The sequence below is a fragment of the Lathyrus oleraceus genome, chromosome 5 (genome assembly GCF_024323335.1).
Source record: "Lathyrus oleraceus cultivar Zhongwan6 chromosome 5, CAAS_Psat_ZW6_1.0, whole genome shotgun sequence".
In the NCBI taxonomy this organism is placed as follows: Eukaryota; Viridiplantae; Streptophyta; class Magnoliopsida; order Fabales; family Fabaceae; genus Lathyrus; species Lathyrus oleraceus.
In genome coordinates this window covers 499,282,346-499,293,324 of record NC_066583.1, presented here as the reverse complement: position 1 = coordinate 499,293,324, position 10,979 = coordinate 499,282,346, and the positions used below count along the sequence as shown (strand labels likewise).

At 37.6% G+C, this 10,979-nt stretch overlaps 1 long non-coding RNA gene across 1 annotated transcript; it reads right to left on the bottom strand.

Annotated features, from left to right (window-relative positions):
* Positions 1 to 286: 286 nt before the first annotated feature.
* LOC127085737 (uncharacterized) lies at positions 287 to 1,504 on the bottom strand. The gene is made up of 3 exons (XR_007789257.1): positions 1,443 to 1,504; positions 543 to 765; positions 287 to 378 (listed from the first exon to the last, which is right to left on the bottom strand). It is a non-coding gene; the product is annotated as an uncharacterized LOC127085737 (long non-coding RNA).
* Positions 1,505 to 10,979: the final 9,475 nt, after the last annotated feature.

Here is a 10,979-nt window from a genome sequence, read left to right as displayed (position 1 = left end):
TGTCTCCTTTCCAAGAACTCAAGAGCTTGTTGCGACCAAAACACAGTTCCAAATATCATAACTGCTTCCTAATGCATAACTAGAGCTAAATAATATAAAACTGTCTAATTAGCTCAGACCAATCACTTTGAACCTCTAGGCCACCACTCATGATCTTTACTAGTAAGAGGTCATATAGATTTAAGACGGAATACATCCCACACAGGCAGTTTAATTGGAACAGTACCACATATAACTGGTTGTACATAGTTACTGGTTGTAAACAGAACTATACTAAGTGCACAAGTACCTGAGTTTGTCGCTTTGAGATTAAAAAATATAGGACAGAACCGGACAGCTACAACAGCTTTGCTTGCGCAGGGAATCTGTATAGCAGGCCTGCATATCAAGGTCAAATAATAAAGCAACATACATAACTAACATATTTTGGTAACTTGATTCATTAGCTTAACATGAATAATTGAACATAATGATTCATTCTAGATACTAAATGATTAAACACATGCTTTGGGTTTGTATAATATCTAAGCTGAAAGACATACCGAGAAAGATCTTTTCTAGAAAATATGTAAGCTGCATTAACAGATTCAGACGCAGTACCGATTTTGTAAGAACCTGAAATGGGCAAAGACGTGAAGTTTTCAATTAGACGCAAACCATGTAATAAAAGCTAAGCAAGAATTTATCTATAAAGGAAGAAAACAACATATATGGTTCCCTCAGATCCTCAAGACCTCCTATTTGCTCACCACGATACTCAACAACCTGCAGACAAGCACATGAAAAATGTACATATAGTCCATCAGGGTTCATTTTACACTACAGTGACCATCTTAAAAATTCACATAATATTAAAACATCATTTTACAACATTAAATAGGATTGCCAAAATATGACTGTAGCAGACAAAGTTATGCCAAAATATGAATGTACATTTTGAAGTTTAATTGTTCATTCAAACCAACATGTAATAGGATTGCCAAAATATGAGACATTGCTCTAAGTTCTTGAAACCATATCACATATATCACTGTAGCAGACAAAGTTATTCCATTTGAGTATCCAACATTTAACATCAAAATCACTTTCTGAAATTTCAGTAATAGTTAGAATATGAGGATACAATGGTGCAAACATATCAGTTCATTCCTTCCTACTTTCTCAGCAAATTTAAACAAATGTTGAAAAGGCACTGATTCTATTAGAACTCCCAACATTATTTCTAAGTCAATGGCGATGCAAGTTACAGAATATCATTTATATCAGAACAAGATGAAACTTTCGGTAAGTTACAGAATATTAAGCAAACATAGTCACAAACTCTAATAATCGATACTGACAAATAAATAACCCATAATGTAGCAATGCAAGTCCATTCAAACCAAAATCGACCACCTATTCTTTGACTTCTAGGGCAAAACAGAAAGACACGAAAACCTAACCTTAAAACGCAATGAGATTTCCAGGTATTGAATCCTTCTCTTTCGAATGCAGTCTCTTTCAAATTTGCAGTGTTTATCGTTGAGATTTCCAGGTACTCTGTGGAATTTTTTCCAGGGCAGCGAGAGCTTCGAACGAGAGAGAGTGAAAGAGGGATTTCTGAAAGTCAGGGATTTTGTAATATTAGATTTATTATAATTTTTATAAATGACCTATGAGAGCGCTTTTACCATGAAAGCGCTTTCATAGATGTGAGACTGAGACCTATAAGAGCGCTTTTACCTTAAAAGCGCTTTCATAAGTCTGAAACCCATGAGACCTATAAGAGCGCTTTTACCTCAAAAGCGCTTTCATAAGTGTGAAACCCATGACACCTATAAGAGCGCTTTTACCTTAAAAGCGCTTTCATAAGTGTGAAACTCATAGATGTGAGACTGAGACCTATAAGAGCGCTTTTACCTTAAAAGCGCTTTCATAAGTGTGAAACCCATGAGACCTATAAGAGCGCTTTTACCTTAAGAGCGCTTTCATAAGTGTGAAACTCATAGATGTGAGACTGAGACCTATAAGAGCGCTTTTACCTTAAAAGCGCTTTCTTTACATAGGCGAATTTTTTTTCAAGCTATTACAGCGCTTTTTTTAAAAAGCGCTTTCTTTTTGGTGCTGCCAAAAGCACTTTTTGGCGTAGTGACAAACAAGCCAAACTGTAAGGGGTAATCTGTAGCTCTTAACCACTAACATTGAGAGTTAGGGTGAAGCTGATCAAAATGGTAATGAGGATGAGACCTCATGCTCTTAACCTTGGCCGGGGTGAGCTCAAAATAAAGAAAGCGTGGGGATCCAGAAAGAGAGACCCTATTCCACTTGACAGACTCTGGACAAAGATCTTGGGTACATGTTCAAAAGCATCAGCACGTAGTGCGAGCATAAAGAACGACTCACTGAATAACGGGGGATTGGCTACTAATCCCTTTTATCCGTCAATTGCCTCTTCATGAAGGTCTTATCAGGTAACATGCCTCATCTTGGAGGTCTTTGGCACAATTATAAACAAACACAAACAGAGCCTCTGAAGGAGGACTTCCAGCAAAATGCCTGCCAAAAAGGTGACAGGACTTCCAGACTACATGGAGTAAGATGCTAACTACCTAAGTGGTGTATCAACCACACTCCAAAGCTTAATCAAAAGCAAAGCTAGCAAGCAACTAAGGTACCTGTACAAAAGCTAAACAGTTAATATCTCAGACAACCAATCAGAAAACAAACAGCGAAACCATCCAACTGCACACAACTCAATGAGCAATGTTCAAGCATTCAAATGAAGCAATGAGCTCAACACATCAACTTAAATCCCTACAAAACACAAAGAAGTCATAACACAATCCAATTTGCATCTCAAAAGGTGAGCAACTCAACCATTAATGCTAAATGTCCAAACCTGAAACACAAGTCAAGGTTAGTTCATATACAAAACACTAGTACAAAGACTAAGTTCAAAACCAAACTAAATGATCAAAACAGAAATTAATCTTCCACATATTGCACATTCAAACATGTCACAAAATGTCCTCAAAAGGACCAGCATCAATTCAAAAATCAAAGGCATCAAATGATCCATGTAATGCAATGACCAACAAATGAGCACAAAATGGACATCCAAATTAGAAAATCCAAATCAAAACAGAAAAGCATGCAATGGCTTTGAAATTTTTTATGCAAGTTTCTCATGTCATGAATAAGCAATGGGAAAAAAATCAAATCCAGAAGAGTTCAAATGATAGATGAACAAAAATGCACAAATTGAATGCCAAAAATGTGACACAAATTGTCACATTAATCTCCATGTGTCAAAAATAATGATATCATATGAGAAAAAATTCAAACCAGTGCTCAAAAATCATATCACATGTGAAGATAAAGCATACAAAAAATCAGGTCAATTGGATCAAAGATGAAGATTTCACAAAGCATTGATCACAACATATCAATTTAGCACAATGTCCAATCAAAAATTCACAATTAAAAAATCAGACATCAACAAATCATGAAAATAATACCATAAAAAACTAGACACTAAAACAAAGCTATGAAAAAAATTGGAGTTAATTTGGATCATTTTTCAATTTTTAATGAATTTTACAAATGAGCTAAATAACTGACATAATAAGAAAAATATGGAGGGAAATAATATTTGAATTAAATCCAGAATTAATCAGAGCCATCAGATGAGGCGCGAAATCCACATCAACGGATCACATTTAAACAAGCAAAATGTAGCGCATCACTAATACAGTCATCATACACATCAGATTCAACGCACACACATGGCACGGTCAATGGAATCATGGCCAATGGAACAGACATGCAAGCAACACAATCAGCAACATGCAAGCATCAATGAAACGCATCATTTCATTAAATGATTTGGCAGCACAATCAGCAAGTCAATGGAACGCATGGCAAGTCAAAGTAGTTAGGACCAATGGATTGTACACGTAGCGCTTGCATGGCAGCCACATAAGCAAAGCCCTAGCAAATAACCAGACGGCGGAGCTATTCTCCGATCGTTTTCTCCAGTCAACCAGGCGGCGGCGCCGCCGTGGATTTTTGCTGAATCACACAAAATCTATATGAATCGAAAGCTCTTGCAACGAGGATCTCAAATATCATATCATCTAATCCTAAATCATGCTAGGTTTTCCAGATCGAGCACAAACATTATCATGAACAAAACTTACATTTCATCATACAGCCTCAATTCTAAGCCAAATCAAGATCTAAACATATCAGCATGCTCTACTAAGTGAGATCTACACAATTATAACAAGAAAATAGCAAAAGGAGAGGATCGATTTGAAGTCACCTTGAACTTGAAGCTTCTGAATTCGTGTGATCAAGCTCTCTAAAGTTCCAGATCTACTCCTCTATGCTTCTGTTGAAGCTTTGTGCAAGAATTATTAGTTGAAACCACCTAGATCCACTTCAATTTTAGAAATCCATTTCCATGTTCATGCACTCGATCTGCTCGAAATCCAGCTCAATTGTCCAATCCAGATGATGATTCTTGCTCAGAATTACACCAGGAGCATGAATCTACAAGAATTGCTGGTGTTTGTATGAAGAAAATTGAAAATCGAAGAGAGAGAAAAATGGAGGGAAACTTGGAAATTTGAGATCTGAAATTCTGTTCTGGCCAATGAGATTAGGGTTTCAGCTTTTATATGGTTCACTAATCTCACTGAAATCCAAATTAGGAATTGGTTAAACATGATTAGGGAATATTGGAGCAATTTGCAAAAATGAAAAAGTGAGCTAGCATGGCTATGCTACACGTGAACAGTACTCATGCAAGGCTTGAATTCACTTAAAATCAACCAATAATCAAGATTTGAATGGTATTTTGCTTGTATCATAAGCCAATTTTGAATTATGGAATTTCCCTCCAAAATGATCACTTGAGGAATGATGATCATACACACTTTTTCCATGCATGGCAAGGCTTGTTTTGAGAAGTATTGGTCATGAGGAGTATTTTGCAAAAAGAATGGACCAATTTGGAGTTTTGTATCAAAAGTTATGTCACTTTGAACTTCCATGCACACCTTGTGATCAAATGACCATAACTCCTCAACCAATCATCATATGGACATGAATTAATACTTTTTGAAAAGGGGAGAGAAAGATCTACAACTTTTCTGTTCACCAAAAATCCATTTGAAACTTCTTTGATGTTGATAAGTCAAGTTGAATGTGGACCAGAAACTTGCCATTTTTGGAAACTTTGAATTACAGGTCACTTTCCATTTTTGGAAACTTTTGCCATGACTTCAAAATCTTCAAGATAGATGTTTAGAATGACAAATGGACCTCTTTTGAACATGATTGAGGTGTCTCAACTCATTTCCCCACCTCATACCCCTCAGTTGACTTTTTGGTCCTCAGATGACCTTGAAATGTCCTGATCAGCTTGAGCCTCCACCACTTGGGGAAATTGCTCAAAAATGAAACCCTAGCTCATGTAAGCTCTTCATAACAATAATGTGATCCTCATCCCCAGCAAATACCTCATCTCTTTGAGAAGCCCTGATTGGAAGAAAAGCATTGATTAGGGTTGACCAAAGGTCACAACCCTAATCCAAAGGAACTTGAGAATGAACAATGAAACCCTTGATGATGATAGAACCATGATGATGGTAATATATCCTTGCAAACACAATAATGCTCAGGACCTTTGAAGAATCAAGAAACCCTAACTGAAACCCGTGCCCTCAGATGGTTGATCATCAATTCATAGAAACCCTCAGGCTTGAATCATGTAACTTCCCATCTTCTGAAAAGACTTTGGAGGATGATCTTCTTATTTCCATATGAGATGCAAAATGAAATGCCTAATTCCCTAAAAATATGAAATGCAATGTGTCAAACTAGTCTCAAGAAGAGGAGGGCAAATTTTGATATGTTACACTATGTACGTCTGGGAAATGAGTTGTTGAAGAAAACTCCAGAAGGAGTGTTACTCAAGTGTCTTGGAGATACATAAGCAAACTTGGTAATGTCTGAGGCACTTAGTGGAATATGTGGGGCACACCAAGCTTGCCATAAAATGAAATGGCTATTATTTCGACAAGGCATTTACTGGACAAGTATGTTAAAGGACTGTATTGACTTCGCCAAAGGGTGTCAAGAATGTCAAATGCATGTAAGCATTCAGCATGTACCAACCAGCGAATTGCATGCAATTATCAAGCCTTGGCGCTTTCGAGGGCGGGCATTAAATGTCATCGGTGAGATTCGACCATCCTCGTCGAAACAACAAAAGTTTATCCTAGTTGGAATAGACTACTTCATAAAATGGATATAAGTTATCCCTTTGGTAAAAATGGATCAAGAGGCTATGATCGAGTTCATTCAAAAGCACATAGTGTATAGTGTTGGTTCTATATGTTGGCAGCAATTTTGGTAAAACCTAGAGTGTTCACAAGTTGTCACAACTGTTATCTTGACATAAGATAACATGTACCTGCAGGGTGTTTAAAATGTGAATATGCAGGATTTTACTAAGATGTCAGACCCGATGTCATGACATCTGTATACAGAACATTCAGTCTGAATGTTATGTATTATGTGATTGTGTTGTTTATGCTAATCTATGTGTGATTGATGTAATGATTGAACGCGCCCTCAATCAGTAATTATAACCAGATTGACTTATTTTCCAACAAGATATAATCAACTGTCATGAGAAGATATGAATGGAAAATAGTTTTAGGGTTTTATGATGTCCAAGCCCAGCCAAACACTTCTATATAAAGAACATGGAAAACCTGGTTTTACACATAAGAAATAACGAACGAAATATTGAGAGAGAATAAGGTTTTTAGTCTTGTGTGGTCGTGTGTATTGTAAGCCATTCATTCATCCATAGATGATTGAATTGGACTGATTTTTGAGTTGTAATTTGTCCACTCTAAGCTTTGAAGCATGAGTGTGTGTTTACTTGGTTGAAGATTTTAAGCAAGATCAAGTATGTGTTTTTGAAGAGTGTCTTCTTTTTATTATAATACTTATTTTACATCAATGCTGTGATTGAGGGGGGGTGAGTAGGATCTCATATCTAAGAGTTCTTAGGTAGAAGTCACACGGGTAGAGATTAGGTGAAAAGACTGTAACTTGAAGTTATTTACTGAGAGTCTTTGAACTAATTTTGTTTTGTGGATTTCCTTCCTGGCTTGGTAGCCCCCAGACATAGGTGAGTTTGCACCAAACTGGGTTAATAATTGCTTGTGTCTCTTGCATTACTGTTCTTTATCTTTTATCCTGTTATTCTTGTTCAGATATTAGTGTCGTGACATTACCTTCGACATCTCATATCTGATACCAGAATTTCAATTGGTATCAGAATGTGCATCCTGCTCTGGTTCTAGGTGAGATCTAGGGACGTTACTTTCTGGTACTATGGATAGAGACGGAGGATCTGTTCACAGACCACCTATTCTAGATGGATCCAACTATGACTACCGGAAACCTCGAATGGTATCCTTCCTGAAATCTTTGGATAATAAGGCTTGGAAGGTTGTCTTAACAGGATGGGAACATCCAGTTATTACAAAGGAAGGAGAAGTTACAACTGAGAAGAAGGCTGAGGAATAATGGACCAAGGAGGAGGATGATCTAGCCCTTGGGAACTCCAAAGCATTGAATGCTATATTCAATTGGGTTGATAAGAACATCTTCAGATTGGTGAACAACTGTGAGGTGGCTAAAGATGCTTGGAATATTCTCATAACCACTCATGAAGGCACCTCTAGAGTGAAGATGTCTAGACTGCAGCTGCTCACTACCAAGTTTGAAAATTTGAGGATGAAAGAAGATGAAAATATCCATGAATTTCATATGAATATCCTTGAAATTGCTAATGCCTCAGGAGCCCTGGGTGAGAAAATGTATGATGAAAAACTAGTGAGGAAAATACTCAGGTCACTTCCTAAGAGATTTGCCATGAAAGTGACAGCCATAGAAGAGTCTCAAGACATTTCCAATATGAGAGTGGATGAGCTAATTGGATCCCTCCAAACATTTGAGTTGGGAATGTGTGATGGATCTGAAAAGAAAGTCAAAAGCATAGCCTTCATGTCAAACACTGAAGATAAAGAGGAAGAAAGTGGTCAAGATACTGATGAAGATCTGGAAAATGATGTAGCATTACTGGGAAGACAGTTCAAAAAACTTATGAAAAAGATGGATGTAAGGTCTAAGTCTAATGTGAAAAACATCTCATCTGACATCAGTAGGTCCAATAATGCAGGAAGAAGAACAAGATCTGATGAAAAGTCCAAAGAAGGAAAAGGAGTTCAGTGCCATGAATGTGAAGGGTATGGACACATTAGAGTTGAATGCGGGACCTACCTCGAGAAACAGAAGAAGAGTCTTGCTGCTACTTGGTCTGATGAAAGTGAAACAGAAGAGTCTGCAAATCTTGTGACTGTCTTAACTAGAAGATGGGGTTCTGATGAAGACTCAAGTGATGATGAAGTAACCTTTGATGAGTTAGCCACTACCTACAGAAAGTTGTGTCACAGAAATGAAGAAGTGTGTCAACAAGTTGAAAGTCAGAAGAAAGTGATAGCACAACTAGAGAATGAGAAGGCAGAACACTTGGAAACCATCTCTAAGTTGAAGACTGAAGCAATGTTCTTGAACTCCAAACTGGATGAGATGACAAAGTATGTCAGAATGCTAAACAATGGATCTGACACCTTAGACAAAATTCTCCAGACTGAAAAAATGGCAGGAGACAAGTCTGGCCTTGATTTCAATGAATCCAAACCTGAGTGTAGTCACACTGGTAGCAAACCAAAGATGTCACATCATGTGTCACAACATCATAAGGGAAGACAGCATAAAGGAAAACACCAAAGATGGAGATGTCATTACTGTGGAAAATTTGGTCACATAAAACCATTCTGCTTTAAGTTGTATGGCTATCCTAGTCCTTCCCATCATCAACCTAGACCCAAACATCACATCATTGTCAACAGAAAACAATGGGTTCTTAGAACTGGTGTTACTAACCTAATAGCTTACACTTCCTTCAGAGCTTCAACCAAAGAAGACTGGTATTTTGACAGTGGATGCTCCAGACACATGACTGGAAACAAAAACCTATTAACTGACCTTCATCCTCATGCCACCAACTATGTAACCTTTGGTGATGGAGCAAAGGGTGAAATCAAGGGGATTGGAAAGCTAAACTACCCTGGAGTCCCTAACCTTGACAATGTCCTACTTGTTAAAGGGCTGACTGCAAACCTAATAAGCATCAGTCAACTATGTGACCAAGGTCTAGCTGTAAACTTCACAAAAACTGAATGTCTGATTACTAATAAAGAAAATGAAGTGATCATGAAAGGAAACAGGTCTAAGGACAACTGCTATATGTGGAGTTCTCAAGAAACTGGTTATTCATCAATGTGTACTCTAGCCAAAGAAGAAGAAGTGAAGATATGGCGTCAAAAATTGGGCCATCTGCATCTTAAAGGAATAAAGAGGATTATATCTGTTGAAGTTGTCAGAGGAATTCCAAACTTGAAGATTGATGAAGGAAGAGTTTGTGGGGAATGTCAGCTTGGAAAACAGACAAAGATGTCACATCAGAAGCTCAAACATGCCACCACTTCCAGAGTGCTAGAACTTCTCCACATGGACTTGATGGGACCTATGCAGGTGGAAAGTCTTGGTGGGAAAAAGTATGCTTATGTGGTGGTGGATGACTTCTCCAGATACACCTGGGTCAATTTTATAAGGGAAAAATCTGATGTATTTGAAGTTTTCAAAGATCTTCGTCTAAGACTTCAAAGAGAAAAAGAAAGTCAGGTTATCAGAATCAGAAGTGGTCATGGGAAAGAATTTGAGAACAACAAATTTGCTGGATTCTGTGCATCTGAAGGAATTAGTCATGAGTTCTCATCTCCCATTACCCCTCATCAAAATGGTGTGGTAGAAAGAAAAAATAGAACACTCCAAGAATCTGCCAGAGCTATGATTCATGCTAAGAAATTTCCCTACCACTTCTGGGATGAAGCTATGAACACAACCTGCTATGTTCACAACAGAGTAACCTTGAAGAAAGGGACCCCTACTACTTTATATGAAGTCTAGAAAGGAAGAAGACCTACTGTCAAATACTTCCATGTGTTTGGTAGCAAATGTTATATCTTGACTGATCGTGAACAAAGAAGGAAGATGGATCCCAAGAGTGATGAAGGAATATTTCTTGGCTACTCAACAAACAACAAAGATTTAGAGTCTTTAATTCCAGAACAAAAGTAATGATGGAATCTATCAATGTTGTGGTTGATGATCAACAGATTGATGTCACAAACGATGTTGAGACATCTCAAAATGATGCCCCAGCTGATTTCCCAGACAAAAGTAATGAGAATGAACTCACTCAAGCTGAACCTGAAGCTGACAAAATTAATAAGGGACCCTCTATCAGAATTCAGAAGGATCATCCTAAAGATCTCATTATAGGAGACCCAAATAAAGGGGTCACAACTAGATCAAGGGAAGTAATCTCACATGGCTATTTTGTGTCCAAGATTGAGCCTAGGAATGTCAAAGAAGCCTTGACTAATGAATTCTGGATCAATGCCATGCAGGAAGAGTTAGGCCAATTCAAGAGAAATGAAGTATGGGAACTGGTTCCAAGACCTGAAGGAATAAATGTCATTGGAACAAAGTGGGTTTATAAGAATAAATCTGATGAACAAGGGGTGGTTACTAAAAATAAAGCAAGATTAGTAGCACAAGGATACACTCAACTTGAAGGAGTTGACTTTGATGAAACATTTACCCCTGTAGCTCTCCTTGAGTCCATTAGAGATATTGCTTGGAGTGGCATGTATTCTGAAGTTTAAACTATTCCAAATGGATGTAAAAAGTGCCTTCTTGAATGGTTACTTAAATGAGGAAGTGTATGTTGAACAACCTAAAGGATTTACAGATCCAAATCTTCCAAAACATGTGTATAAGCTGAG